Genomic DNA, 13,066 nt, shown 5'->3' on the forward strand with positions numbered 1-13,066 from the left:
TCACCGAGATTTGAACTCGGATCGCAGAGTGCTAACTAATATATTGTTATCACTCACGCTGGTATTTCTACTGTTCCCCCCCAAAGAAGTGCTGCTACTGCTACTCATCACTGTCAAAGATGACTTTCTTGAAATGAAGAAAAGTGTTCTCCATTACTGACGGATAATACAGGATTTGAAATACTACAAAGATTTTTTGGACAGACAGAAAAACATTGGGTCGATTATTTAAACGAAGTCTAACTTAAGCCGCGGTTTAACAATTCTTTGGACCTCAAGATCTCTTCCTTAGTGCGTCATTCTAAGAAGAAAATACTATTCTTGGCTAATCTATATGCTTTCACAAAACTATTCACAACAAACTGGTGTTTAGATAAAACCGTTGGGCAAATAGAGAATGGCTTAGAACGCGGTTTTGTTAAACACTGGCTAAACTACGTTTAAATAACTGGCCCATGATTTTTATTGTTTTATATTGTTTGCACTATTCGCAAGGTTTGCCATTTAAACGACCGGACTTCCGAATTCTATAGTACTCCCTTCGCTCCTTTCCTATTAAAGCGTTTGAGTTTTTTATCGAAATTTTAAGGAACTCTGTTCGACGATGTGTTAATTTTAAAATGTAGTTTATCTTACCTAGAATATAATATGATATGATATGATATGATATGATGACCGCGTATGGTGCTTCTAGTGTAGTCCGACTTTCTTGAAATAAATAAAAGTGTTTTCTGTTACTGATGGGCAAAATGCCATTTAACTGATGCACTAAAAAAGAAATTTGCACTAAAGGACAATCTTTGCTTTCATTTCAGTTGTTGTGTGATCTAAATGCTTTTTGCAGAAGTCGCATTGATCGCATGATGTTGCCCTGCAAACGGCCGGATTTCAGCTACAGCTAGCCGCGACGACTTTTGTCCCTCTTAGTACTTAGTGAAATGCAGCCTTTGACGCTCAGCTGCCTAAGCTAATTATGTAACAAGCTTTTTTTTCAAAGTCAGGTTTTCGTTCACTTTGCGTAAAATGCAAAATAACAGCTCAATGTTTACAAAAAAAAATGTTGTAGGTCCCACCGAGATTTGAACTCGGATCGCTGGATTCAGAGTCCAGAATGCTAACCATTACACCATGGGACCTTTCGTGTGGCAAATAAGCACATCGATAAAGCAACGTCCCAAATTCGAACATTTTAAAAGCACTACCACCTTTCCTACCAAAATGACGCTAGCTCAAGCGCGCTCACTCAACTACTTAGCATTGAGAAACTCTGACTCATTCTCGTGTTCGTCCTCGTCCTGAGAACAGGGAACATTACACAGCATTGCAATAATTTCATTTCCATAGTTAAGACTTATCGCTTTTGAAGTAGAATACATCTGTACTATTGAACTGCTGTTCCCGTTTGAAAGGGTTCAACCGATGTTACTGGACTATTACATACTCCGTTTTTTGTTCACATTCAAGTGGCGTTCTCAATCAAAGGAAGATAGGATAGGGAGTGGTTCGTTTCTGATACATTTCAAGTCAAACAATACGTCCAAGGTAAAAAAAAAAACTAAGAACAGAACAGAACATCTCATAGAGAAGGAGGAGTAAGTAGAAACGTCGGTGGTATAGTGGTGAGCATAGCTGCCTTCCAAGCAGTTGACAAAGGTTCGATTCCCGACCGACACATTAACTTTTGAGTTCTCGTTAGCCAACCCTTTTTAAAATTTCATATAATATATTACGTGCAGTTTTGGCTTTCTTTAACTGTCGTTTTTTTCCTTTTTACTCGCTCCTTAATGAAAGATTCTAGCGTAAATCGTGTTATTTTAGTTTTTTGGAGGGCGCAAATAAGGTGCCGTATGGGAAGTGTGGAAGTGCCGAACTAGAATTATCATTAATCATTCTTTAATAGTACCTGCTCATGAGAGCTGGATTTTTCCTCATTAACTGAAAATTGTCGAATAACTGATGCCTCAATTTTCGTCTCGCTGTGGTGACTGAAGAGATCACAAAAATCAGCAAAAAGGCAAGTATATTCAAAAGTAATACTTTTGCCTCGTACAGAATATTCTTGGTTGACATAACTATCATTAGATTTGAAAAAGTGCAGTTGCATGAATTGCCCGTGAGCACAAAAGCTGGTCAAAACAATATTGTGCGCCTCATTAGCATATAAGAAACGGGTTATACAAATTCACTCTAATTAACCTGAGGAAAGTTTAGATCGGATGAACTCCAGTTAGACTAAACAAGACTGGCCATTAATCTTACCTTAACGGGTTTCAGGGATTTAATTAAAGGAGTATTCCTACTATGACAATTGAGCCTTAACATTTCTTAAAGGGTTGAGAAAGGCAACAGTTAAAAAAAATTATTTTGGTGATCAAAAAGTGGAATTAAAAATTAAAAGATAAAACCTAAGCAAACGAAGAAGCAATAAAATATCACTGAGAAAGAAATGTTTCTTTAAAAGGAAGTTCAAGTTGATATAGAAACAAAAAGTATAAGTTACAGACGATACCACTGTTGATAGAATTCTTTACGGGAGACGGAAAAAAGGGCTACAACAACATAAAAAATTTCATAGGTCCCACCGAGATTTGAACTCGGATCGCTGGATTCAAAGTCCAGAGTGCTAACCATTACACCATGGGACCGCGCGCACTGCTACTGACGGCTTTTTGGAATCAAGAAAAGTAGTTCCCACGAAGATCAAAATGCTACTAAGACCTTTGAAGTAAAAGAAAACCATTTTTTTTAGTTTAAAGAACTTGGCTCCAACAATTTTCCTGTAGTTAGTGGTACAGCCACATCTGCATTAGTAACCAGAAGTTTATAGACTCGACTCCTTTTGGGTGTACTTCAAGGTTTTGCTTGTCCCTCCAGAATTTTACAAAAGCGACAGAAATTGAAAACAATGCTTATGCAAAAGTTTGGAGGGACAACAAAGAGTATTATGGTATCTTTGAAAAAGGCCTACGCAGCAACTCCCAACAATGAGTCATTTCACATCCTCTTACATGAAGGGGTGGATATAGGAATGTACGGACGATTTTGTCAAAACAAAAATTTCTTGGATGCAAAGATAACCAATTGTTTTTACTCATGGTGCTCCGCTGCGCGTGAGCTCTGCTAAGAAAGCCATTTAAATTAAAATTGAAAAGAGTGAAAACCATCGGTGTTTTCCTGGTTATAGCTTCTATTCTGCTTGTCCTAAATCGATCGTGAGTAAAATATTACAGACCAGTTTGAAGAAAAAAGGGTCCTTAAAAGCCCATGTACACGCGCAAAAATAATTGGCATGGCACCCCAAATTTTGGGTACCGTGTAATTGACCCACCACACTCAATTAAAAACGTACCTTTCCTAAACGTCAGCGTGAGTATCACTCTTGCTAGAGTTTATTCCCTTAATTCTGAATCTGGAATATGGAGGAATGGGTAGGGCTTTTTGAAGAAACCCTGAACCGGATCCTTAATATATGAATTCAAGATAGTATTTTTTTGCGTGCAAACCTAGAAGCTGGGGACATTTGCGATGGCAGGGGGGGCAATGAGAGGCGTCTGTATTCGCACTCTAGCTACAAAGATAAGCAAAGTAAGTGAACGATCACAGGCGAACAATGACGCACCCCCCGGTGTACAAAGTCTTTACACAACACGGTGACAAACTGGTCGTTGCGATATGTTTTGGTACGAAAGGGCAGTGAGTAGCTGTTAGCTTCTTGGGGACGAAATTATAATTGATCAGTAAAGCTTCAGATTGGGATTAGTGTTGTGGTTTAATTTTACCCTTGGTTTAAATTTTATTTTCCTTTGTTTCAAACTACCCAAAAACAAAGAAAATAAAATTTAAACCAAGGATAAAATTATACCGCAACATTAGCATTTCAAAAATGCAGTGAACAGAAATTTCGATATACAACGCTATTTATTGTTCAGACCCTGCCGTTTGACCAAACAAACCTTTCATCCGCCCATGGTCAAATAGAGTCGTCTTATAAGTCATGGAACGGCTAAAAAAAATGATGCTTTGCTTGATTTTTCATCCGTATTCGTGTATTTATGAGACGAGGGAAAACGGCGTTGAACGTAACAACAAAAAAAATAAAAAAATTTTGTAGGTCCCACCGAGATTTGAACCCGGATCGCTGTATTCAGAGTCCAGAGTGCTAACCATTACACCATGGGACCATACAAACGGGTATGAAAACCATTTCGATTAAAAACCACCAGGTGTTTCCCTGACTATAGCCTGCACTCTCTCTTTCCTGATGCGCTGGTTCGCTATGAACAGATTCCGGGATTTATATAACTGATCGTTATAGTGAAATATCACAGACCAGAATGACAAAAAAAAAATGAAAAATCAGTGGCCAGGTTTTAAAACAGGGCAATGTCAGGGGCACCCGACGAGAATACAGTTCAAAACCACTTAAACATAGCATTGTTAAACGTATTTTAGTATTAAAACGGTAGATATAGGCATATTTTTATCCCCTAAAAATTTTTCATCTGTTCGGATTTCCTAGCTGAAGGTCTAGTGATTCGAAAATTACAGAGATCAAAACTTACCTATTCGAAAATTTCAGCCAGAAAAAAGGCTACCGAAAATTGTAGGTGACCTTTTTAGGGTAAGAATCCGTTAAAAATGGGCAATTATACCATTTTTTAGATGTTCGAAAATCCTAGGAGAGGTAGACAAGCAAGAAATTTTGGAAAAAATGTTTCGAAAATTTTAGATCTCAAATCGTCTTCCGGACAGATATTTTCCGAAAATTGTCGTTAGGTGCCCCTGCAATGTTGACTCAAAGATAGATAGATTTTAAATTCAGTACCTTTTAAATCAAATTTTAATAGCAAACTGCTCCTTACGGACAGGAGAGTGGTAGAAAAAAATAAAGAAAGAAAACTAAACTAAAATGGTGAATTATCTTTACTCTTGAAGATTTTTCTTATCCAGGTTTACTAAAGATCCGGCTGACCGTCACGTTGTTTTGTCGTTCGGTTTCAGGGCTGTTCGGTTTCGTATTCTCCTTCGCTAGTGTTTATGACGATATTACCTTGACAGGACGCGAGCAAAAAGTAAAGAAAATAAATTTCAATGCGTCGGCCGGAAATCGACCCCGGGTCAACCGCCTGGAAGGCAGCCTGCTAACCAATATACCACCGACGCCTCGGTTACGGCAATCTCCACGCCTAAAAAAGACTTTGTTTTGATCCGCCATCGGAAAGGAACAAGGAAAGGAACAACAGGTAGGATGAAGTAATAGACCACTTTAGCTTGTATGTTTTGCTTTCCCAATACTCTAATACTCTGATAATACTCTAGGGAACTGTTTCTTCCAAATTTCGACTTATTCCGTGGGACCTCTATTGTTGGTTTTCACATGACGTCACTAAAATTCAAACTAAAAAACTATCGATCCTACCGAGATTTTACTTTCACGATGCATTAGAGCAGCTGAAAACTAATTTTCATACAAATTTTCGCTTCAAAAGGGTTCTTGGTTTTGTGATAGAGTACGCTTGAATTTCTAAGCTTTTGCGTGAGGCGGCATTTACATGACGGCCAAGAGAGCTGTCATGTAGGTTAAAAAAATGACCTATTTCAGGAAATTTTGCTATCTAAACAGTTCGTATATTAGAAAAAGTATTACTTTAATGTTTATGACTCTCTCATAGAATAAATTCACGCTTTTGTTGTAAAACTCGGTAACAGATGATTCTGTTGGTTTCTGTCCGCCATGTTGGAGCTCATCTAGGTGGGCACCAGCATGGCGTCTCCATACAAATCTCTATAAGTTTGGGTAAAACGTTTCTTCGATCGGATATCTCGTATACGAAATATTCCTATGACCTGAATCTTGGCGAGGGTCTTTGTATATGTACCTCCGTTCATTTCCCAGATTCTGGACTTTATTGAAGAGGGTCTCAAAGGGGTTAACTGATAGGCGTGAAACGGCCAAAAATTTAGTCGATAGCCGTAAAAATTAAAAAATTTTAACCGTTAGCCGTAAATAGGGTAAAAAAGAGTTAACTGTTATAAGAAATTGTTCCCGAGATTTGTTAATTTTAAGAAATGTGCTAAACTCACTTATTTTTTTCCGGCTACTGCCGGACTCCGTACGCTTGTCAGGCGAAGTGCCTTTGAGGTGTTGACCAATACTAGGTTCCATTTCCGCCGCTCTCTCGGGGAACTCTTTTCTTCCATAGCAAAATTAAAGTGTGGCTTCTTGCTGGGGAGTAATATTTGCGATTTTCAGGGGGTCGTACCCTCGAAACACCAGTGAAACAACACGCAGAGATGTCAGTGTTTGTAAAATATGTAGCCGATAAACAACAATTCCCTGTTTTTCTCTGACGCTATGGTAGACATTGCCATGCCTAGTCCCTGTACGGCGCCTTCAATTCCCACGCAATCTCGGTCAAGACATTTCGGTGGCGAACTCGCTCGGACCACGTGACCCGAAAAGCATTAGCCGCGCGGAATAATGAGGCCTACGGACAAGGTAAAGGCGGACAGTCGTTCCGTACAGTCCTTCGCTATCATTATAAACACTGGACACAGGAACTTCGTTATTGGCCGTTTTCACAAAAGAGCTAGAAATGGATTATCCGTCTGGGACTAGCCTGCGCACAGTCGCCTTCTCCCCCACAGACACCCCTTCTCCGATTTTTTTTGTGAGGGGAGGGGGCAGCTGTACATATAGGCTATCTGAAACGGATAATCCATCTTCAAACTGTCCGTCAACATTGATGGATAACGTCAGGCGGATTGTTCATTCAAAATTAAAACTATCCCATTTTCAGATTAAGACGTATTACCTATCGGACGCGAATCATCAAACTGATAACCCGTCTCTCAAGAATAATCCGTCTCTAGTGTGAAAACGGCCATTTCTGTCATAATGAATGTCGCGCCCCGGCCTTGAGTTGGGCGTTCGCGTGTCTGCTTTTGAATTTTCACATATTAAAGTATATTTTTAAATTGACTATTGACATTTCTATGGGTAAAATAATGTTAGAAGTGGAATACGTTATAAAAAGTATGATCTATCAAATGTTAAAATTTTTCAAACGAACAGCTCACTTTATCCCGAGATGATCCAAGGACCTTTATTTTGCTAAAAAACAAAAAAAATTCAGGTTATTTAATATTTAACTCTTAGAAACAAAAGAAATTAATTTTTAACTTTTTTGTTAACCGTAACAGAAAAAAATTAACCGATAGGCGTAAAAGAGCCAAAATTTTAGCCGATAACCGTAAAAGCCACCACCCCATTGAGACCCTCATTGAACGGTTTTGATTTTTTTAAATCTATTTGAATGGCGTGACACTGAAAACCAGCAATTGGGAAAACAAAACATACAAGCTTAAGCGGCGTATTCTCCATACGGTTCTCAAGGAGCGCTCCAGACCAAATTCCGGACAGATTTTACTTCATCAGTATGGAATTCTGTCGCTGAGGCGCAGACGTCCCTCCTGGCTAAACGCCCGTAGCGGCGAGGAGCGAGAAGAGGGGGCTGTTCTCGCAGGCTAGGTTCTCAAACGTGCCACTCAGGAAAAAAGATATCCAAGAACATACCCCTGAATCTAAGTTCCTTCTTCCCCCAGTCAGTTTTTTATCCATCAAAATTCTCTACGCTAAATTTACAAAACTAACAAAAGTAAGTTGCAATAGGCCATACACTCAAATAACTCTCACTTTCAAAACGAGGCTTAGTTTTATTTATATGTTACGAATAAAAATCATTCTCTTATCAACGGCTTTTCACTTAGCCTCGCCTTCAAACAGAGGCTTGGGCAACTCAAAAAAGGCCTATTGCAAGGTGATATAATCTGTGCAGACGAGCAATTTGTTTGTGTTGTTCATGATTAGTGCTGTAGCAGTACGTTTCTCTACCGCGCTGGGTCTATTATTTAAATAATTTACTACGATTCAGAGATTCAGTGACATATACCAAGAAGTCTCAGTGTGATTACAACCAAATTATCTATTTTGTTGCTGCCTGGATTCCGTTTTTCATCAGTGTGATCAGCGTCACCTGTAAATGAGATTCACATTTTAACATACTATCAAAACTGCAAACTGGTCTAAACTCGTTTTATAACACCGTACGTAGTCTTTTTTGTTAAATCAATCAAATCCTAATGTTATAATCTCTTTTCGGTTGTTGTTTTGGCTTTTTGGTGCGTTATCAGTTCAAAGTTAAAATTGCTCTCAACTTGTAATATTAATACCAGATCCCACCTGTTATAATGTTCACCTACTTAAAGTGCTTCCCTGACGTAGACCTGCCTTTAGACGCTATATGGCGTTGGCCTTGCATCAAGGAAACCATCACCTCGAAACCGTTAGCATGACGAGACCCATACGCCACATATTTGCTTCAACATTGAGCTTTAGAGTGGTTAACTTCGTCGCGCGTTTACCATCAAATCGTCGGTTTTTCAGGCGAAATCGTCACATATCAAAAGATTTTTTGTGTTGTAACGCTACTAGCGTGCTCAGCAAAAACGAGAAAATAAGTAATACAAAAACCCTGAAAGTGCATGGCACTATCTGGAAGGTTTCTTTGCCGTCATTACACTACTAACGTTGTCAAACTTGATTGAAATACTAGTAGCAATGCGATCGTCGTTTTAATCCGTAAGATCCTCTCGCTTCAGTCAACAATGGCGACCGTCGCGACTTCGTGATTTCAACGGAATTGAATACCCATACTGATACAGAGGCTCAACATTTAGTAGCCTGCGAGAGCATCCGGTTTTTTCGGCATCATTAGAAACTTGAGCCGAAAAAACCGGATGCTCTCGCAGGCTAAACATTTAGGGAAACATGTTGATAAACGGTTATAAATATTGACATGTCTGCATAATATAGTTTTGATATAGCTGAATGTTAGTAAGAAAAGTACCTTGTTCAAGTGAAAATTCCCATCTTTTTCTTGTAGTTTGGGACTTTCTGCGGTACGTTTTGACTAAAGAATAAAAAGTGTTTCTAATAAGGACCAAAGTAAAAATTAATAGACCTTGTCACGGTTTTCGAAGCCATCTTGACGAGTAGGCAAACGCGTGCGAAATTACAGTGTTTGTATGAGAATCTAATTTCGAATAATTTTCCGTAAAATGGCTGTTCTGAAAAAAATATGACTTGTAACCTAAAGCTTCATTCCTAAGGACTCTACTGAAAAAATTTGAGGGCGTTACATGCACCAGAAGACCTAGAGCCACTTTTTAAATTTCCTTTACATTTGTCTGTAAGAAAGTCCCCGGAAAATTACAGACAAATATATGGAAAATCTAAAGCAAGCCTCTGGAGAAATCTAGCACAGGTACGCCCCCAAATTTTTTTAGGTCAATCCTTTGCTTTGTAGCTTTAGTTTACAATTAAAATTTTTTTCAGAACGGCCGTTTTATCGAAATTATTCGACAATAGATTTTCATACAAATACTGTATTTTCTCACACGTTTGCCTACTCGTCAAGATGGCGTCGAAAACCGTGACAAGGTCTATCTACGGAGCATTTTTTAGATAAAGATATCACATCAGAGGCAAGCGTGTTTCACTTTAATGAAGTTATACATCTTTCCTCGTACAATGTAAAAGTAGAAGTGATTGAAATCTAAGAATAAGTAAAATTACTTTTGAATATACCCCTTTGGTTAGGATACAAATCGCTGTTCCCCAAACTTTTGATGTTATGGAAATTCCGCAGATTTGACACCTTAGAAAAAGGATCGGATATAACGCCTAGACTATACATCTCATGTATCTGAAGTAGTTGTTCTAAAATAATTTATAGAATTAGTAATATAAAGTTATTTTAAAAATAGCCTGACAGATCATTGCTGATATATGAGTGGTGATCAAAAAGTGCCATTATTAATTAAGCTCCGATTTGAAATAATCATTTTTTTTTTTATCAATGACACTATATATATCCAGCATAAAACAGCTTTAAAAAGCTTAGACATAGAATCATCACAGCGTTAAAGCCTCTTAGTTTAATGATGCATTTTTTACATGAAATAACAAAATGTCATGGCTGATGAAACTTTTTTATCAGAAGAATTATCCAGTATATCGAACGATGATTTTGCCCTGATGTTGCGTTAATTTCTTATTATTCAAAGAGATGTTGGAAGGAAGTAAGGAAAAACAATCTTTAATAATACCTTGGGCTCTTTGCAGGTGAACCTGACCAAGGGCAATTCATTTCATCTAGACAATTGAATCTATCCAACATCTGTTCCAAATAAGACTCTTTTTTCGGACAACCAACAGTCTTAACCTTGCCTATCGGTTGTTTTTTACGTCGGCCAAAACAAGGGCAGCAACAAGTTGGAACTCCTAACACAGACTTTACAATTGCTGATGAAATCTTCTAATAAATACCCCTCGCGGGCGTGGGTGTAAAGACGTTTGTCAGTCTGACTCCTCAGTCACAAGAACTGTACGCACCTGCTTGCAGATTTACCAAAGTAATTACTGAAAGTTAGGATTGTGTAGTGGCAAAACATAAACTTTACTTTGTTCATTTTTGGGGCCAAAGGACGGGTCTGATATTAACTTATTTACTTGATATATGCGCGCCTAAAATCATTGAAATGTAGTCGAAACTTACGCTTTGAAGTATTGATTAAATGCTCAATAAAAACCTAATTGAACTATTCGCGTGTATTTTACCTCAGCCATAGAATGATACGCTACCGATAAAATAGTCATTTTACATTTTTTATCAGCAAAACATCAGTTGGTCTAACCCTAGCCTATTAATTAACGATCATGCTAGCAGCAAAACAAAGCTGACGTGAAAGTACACAATTAGTAACAAAAATTAATGCTAACATCTTCTGTTGATATGCAAAATGTAATGGAACATATTTGGCGATTTCTCAAATGAAATTATTATTTAAATATCATTTGATGAAAGTTGTGAAGTCCATTTTTCTTTCATGACAAAAAGGAGAAGTTGTGACCGAATTTCAAACGCATGAAACTTGCGCAAAATCCACTCTTAAGATTTTAATTCAAGAAATCGTAATGTCGGGCTTAATTTGGCCTCTCTGGATTTTTCATTGTCCTCAAAAAGCTTTTCAATTATTCCTATTCGTGTAACACTAGGAGTCACTTTATTTTTCTCTGTAAATGAATATGGTTCACTTAAATCTTATGCTCGTTTTGTTTTTTTTTCTGTTATTTTTGCCCGCTTAAACACATTCATTATCATTTGGTGCATCCAGCATATAAGCGTGGCATACAAAATGGGATCGGAACACGTTAGCAAGATTTGTTGTAAAAATACATTTTGTAGAAAGATTTTATTCTAGAGTCATCTTTGTTTACCTGAAAGATAAATCTTTGAGTAACTGAAAACAGCAGGCTTGGGCTGAAATAATTCTCTATCAGAGTCTTTAATTTAAAACAAAAGCCATAAGCAGGTAGTTGTTGATATTCTTTCTGGTTTGAGATAAAGAGTTTTAAAATAATAGTGGCGTCAGATTCCCATAATTAAATTAAGTCTAGAAATGTCACAGTTATGTCTTAGGTCCCGTCCACAAGTATCCGGATATTTTTGAATGCGCAACATTTTCTTTCCGGATACAGCTTCTGTCTACACACGTATCCGGTAGCCTGCATAACAGGCGCTTTATGAGCCAAGCGAGGCGAACGCGGGATTTTGCACGGAGCGCGAGTCAGACGAGGGCAGGAGAAAAATAAAGCTTTTCTTCTCTCCTGGTCTCGCGCCTCGCGCAAAATGCTCCGTTCACCTCGCTTGGCTCATGAAGCGTCTGTTATGCAGGCAACGTATCGGGTGAATCCGGCATAGAAATCCGCAATTTTTTTAAATCCGCTCTCCTGAGTGAAAATTCTTGAATACGCTCTGAATCCAGAATCGTGTGGACGCTAAGTCCGGAAATTTTTTTTCCGGTGACGTAACAAGATCCATTGTTTTTATTGACACTTTTTCAAATTCTTTTAGTTTTATTTCCATTTTTCTTTTAGCCCCTGAAGAAGGTTTGTTTTCAGTAACCGAAATATTGGGCAATTTTTTTAAACATAAATATTTTTTTGTTTTATTCTTTTGTTTACTTCTTCATCGCCTTGCCGTAAGGATCAGTTTGCCGTTTCACATTTTTAGCAAGATCGAGTCCAGTTCTTTAACATGAATACCACTGTATTCGAGATGGCAACCTCTTTCTTACCCGCCAAGACGTCAACCTTGTTCTTCGCATTTTTCTTTGATTTTTGGGCTCATTCCGCCCTCATTCTATGCATATTTTGCGCACTTTATGACGCATGCTCTGTTGCCAATATTCCTAGAGGAGTCCTGGGTACAAGAGTAAATTTGGATCATCCGCATAAGATCCGGATGATCCGGGTAAGTGTCGGATGCTTGTGGACAAGCAAACTCGATTTGAATACGGATACAGGTGGACGTGGAAATTTGTGAATCTGCAAAGAACAATTTGCGGATTCAAAGATATCCGGATACGCGTCCTTACTTGTCTTACACGCGCCAGTTTGGTAAAATTGATTAAATTCTGCATAATTTTGAAGTCGAACTGCCAACTGACGTCACAATGTTTCTCTACTTTCGGTAAGACTTCTGGGACTGTTACTAGGGATAGAGGAAAACATGGCCAATTGCTGACCGGCGTTTCGCTGGTAACGATCCCGGAAACAATTGCGCGACACATTTTGTCCCCTTATCGATTTTGAAGTGGGGAATAGACCTCATTTAGGATACCAGCCGTCTTTGCACTAAAATAAAAGCGGTGTCACGTAGTTTCCCAAGGAATACCAAAGTGATAAAATCTGCCAATCGTGAAGAATCCATAATGTTAATTGTTACTTTTTTGGTTGCAGTAGCGACCCTAGAAGCCCTCACAGCAAGCAATAATGAATGGTAAAACTTGTCGAAACCCGAACTATATCGTGAACAAGGTCTATGGCTCGCAATACACCATGCCCCCCCAAACCCCAAAATAAATTTGCAAGAAAATTGATTTAAATTTCTCCAGACAATGTCTTTGCAGAATTTGGGGTGTAAACAAGTAGTTGAGGTGC

At 38.3% G+C, this 13,066-nt stretch overlaps 1 long non-coding RNA gene and 3 other non-coding genes across 4 annotated transcripts; all 4 read right to left on the minus strand.

Moving 5' to 3' along the window:
* Positions 1-1,064: 1,064 nt before the first annotated feature.
* On the minus strand, positions 1,065-1,136 carry Trnaq-cug (transfer RNA glutamine (anticodon CUG)). The gene has a single exon. It is a non-coding gene; the product is annotated as a tRNA-Gln (tRNA).
* Positions 1,137-2,573: 1,437 nt separating this feature from the next.
* Trnaq-uug (transfer RNA glutamine (anticodon UUG)) lies at positions 2,574-2,645 on the minus strand. The gene has a single exon. It is a non-coding gene; the product is annotated as a tRNA-Gln (tRNA).
* Positions 2,646-4,109: 1,464 nt separating this feature from the next.
* On the minus strand, positions 4,110-4,181 carry Trnaq-cug (transfer RNA glutamine (anticodon CUG)). The gene has a single exon. It is a non-coding gene; the product is annotated as a tRNA-Gln (tRNA).
* Positions 4,182-7,923: 3,742 nt separating this feature from the next.
* Positions 7,924-10,364, minus strand: LOC140933477 (uncharacterized). Its single transcript, XR_012165058.1, has 3 exons — positions 10,171-10,364; positions 8,910-8,972; positions 7,924-8,036 (listed from the first exon to the last, which is right to left on the minus strand). It is a non-coding gene; the product is annotated as an uncharacterized lncRNA (long non-coding RNA).
* Positions 10,365-13,066: the final 2,702 nt, after the last annotated feature.

This window comes from Porites lutea, chromosome 4 (genome assembly GCF_958299795.1).
Source record: "Porites lutea chromosome 4, jaPorLute2.1, whole genome shotgun sequence".
NCBI lineage: Eukaryota > Metazoa > Cnidaria > Anthozoa > Scleractinia > Poritidae > Porites > Porites lutea.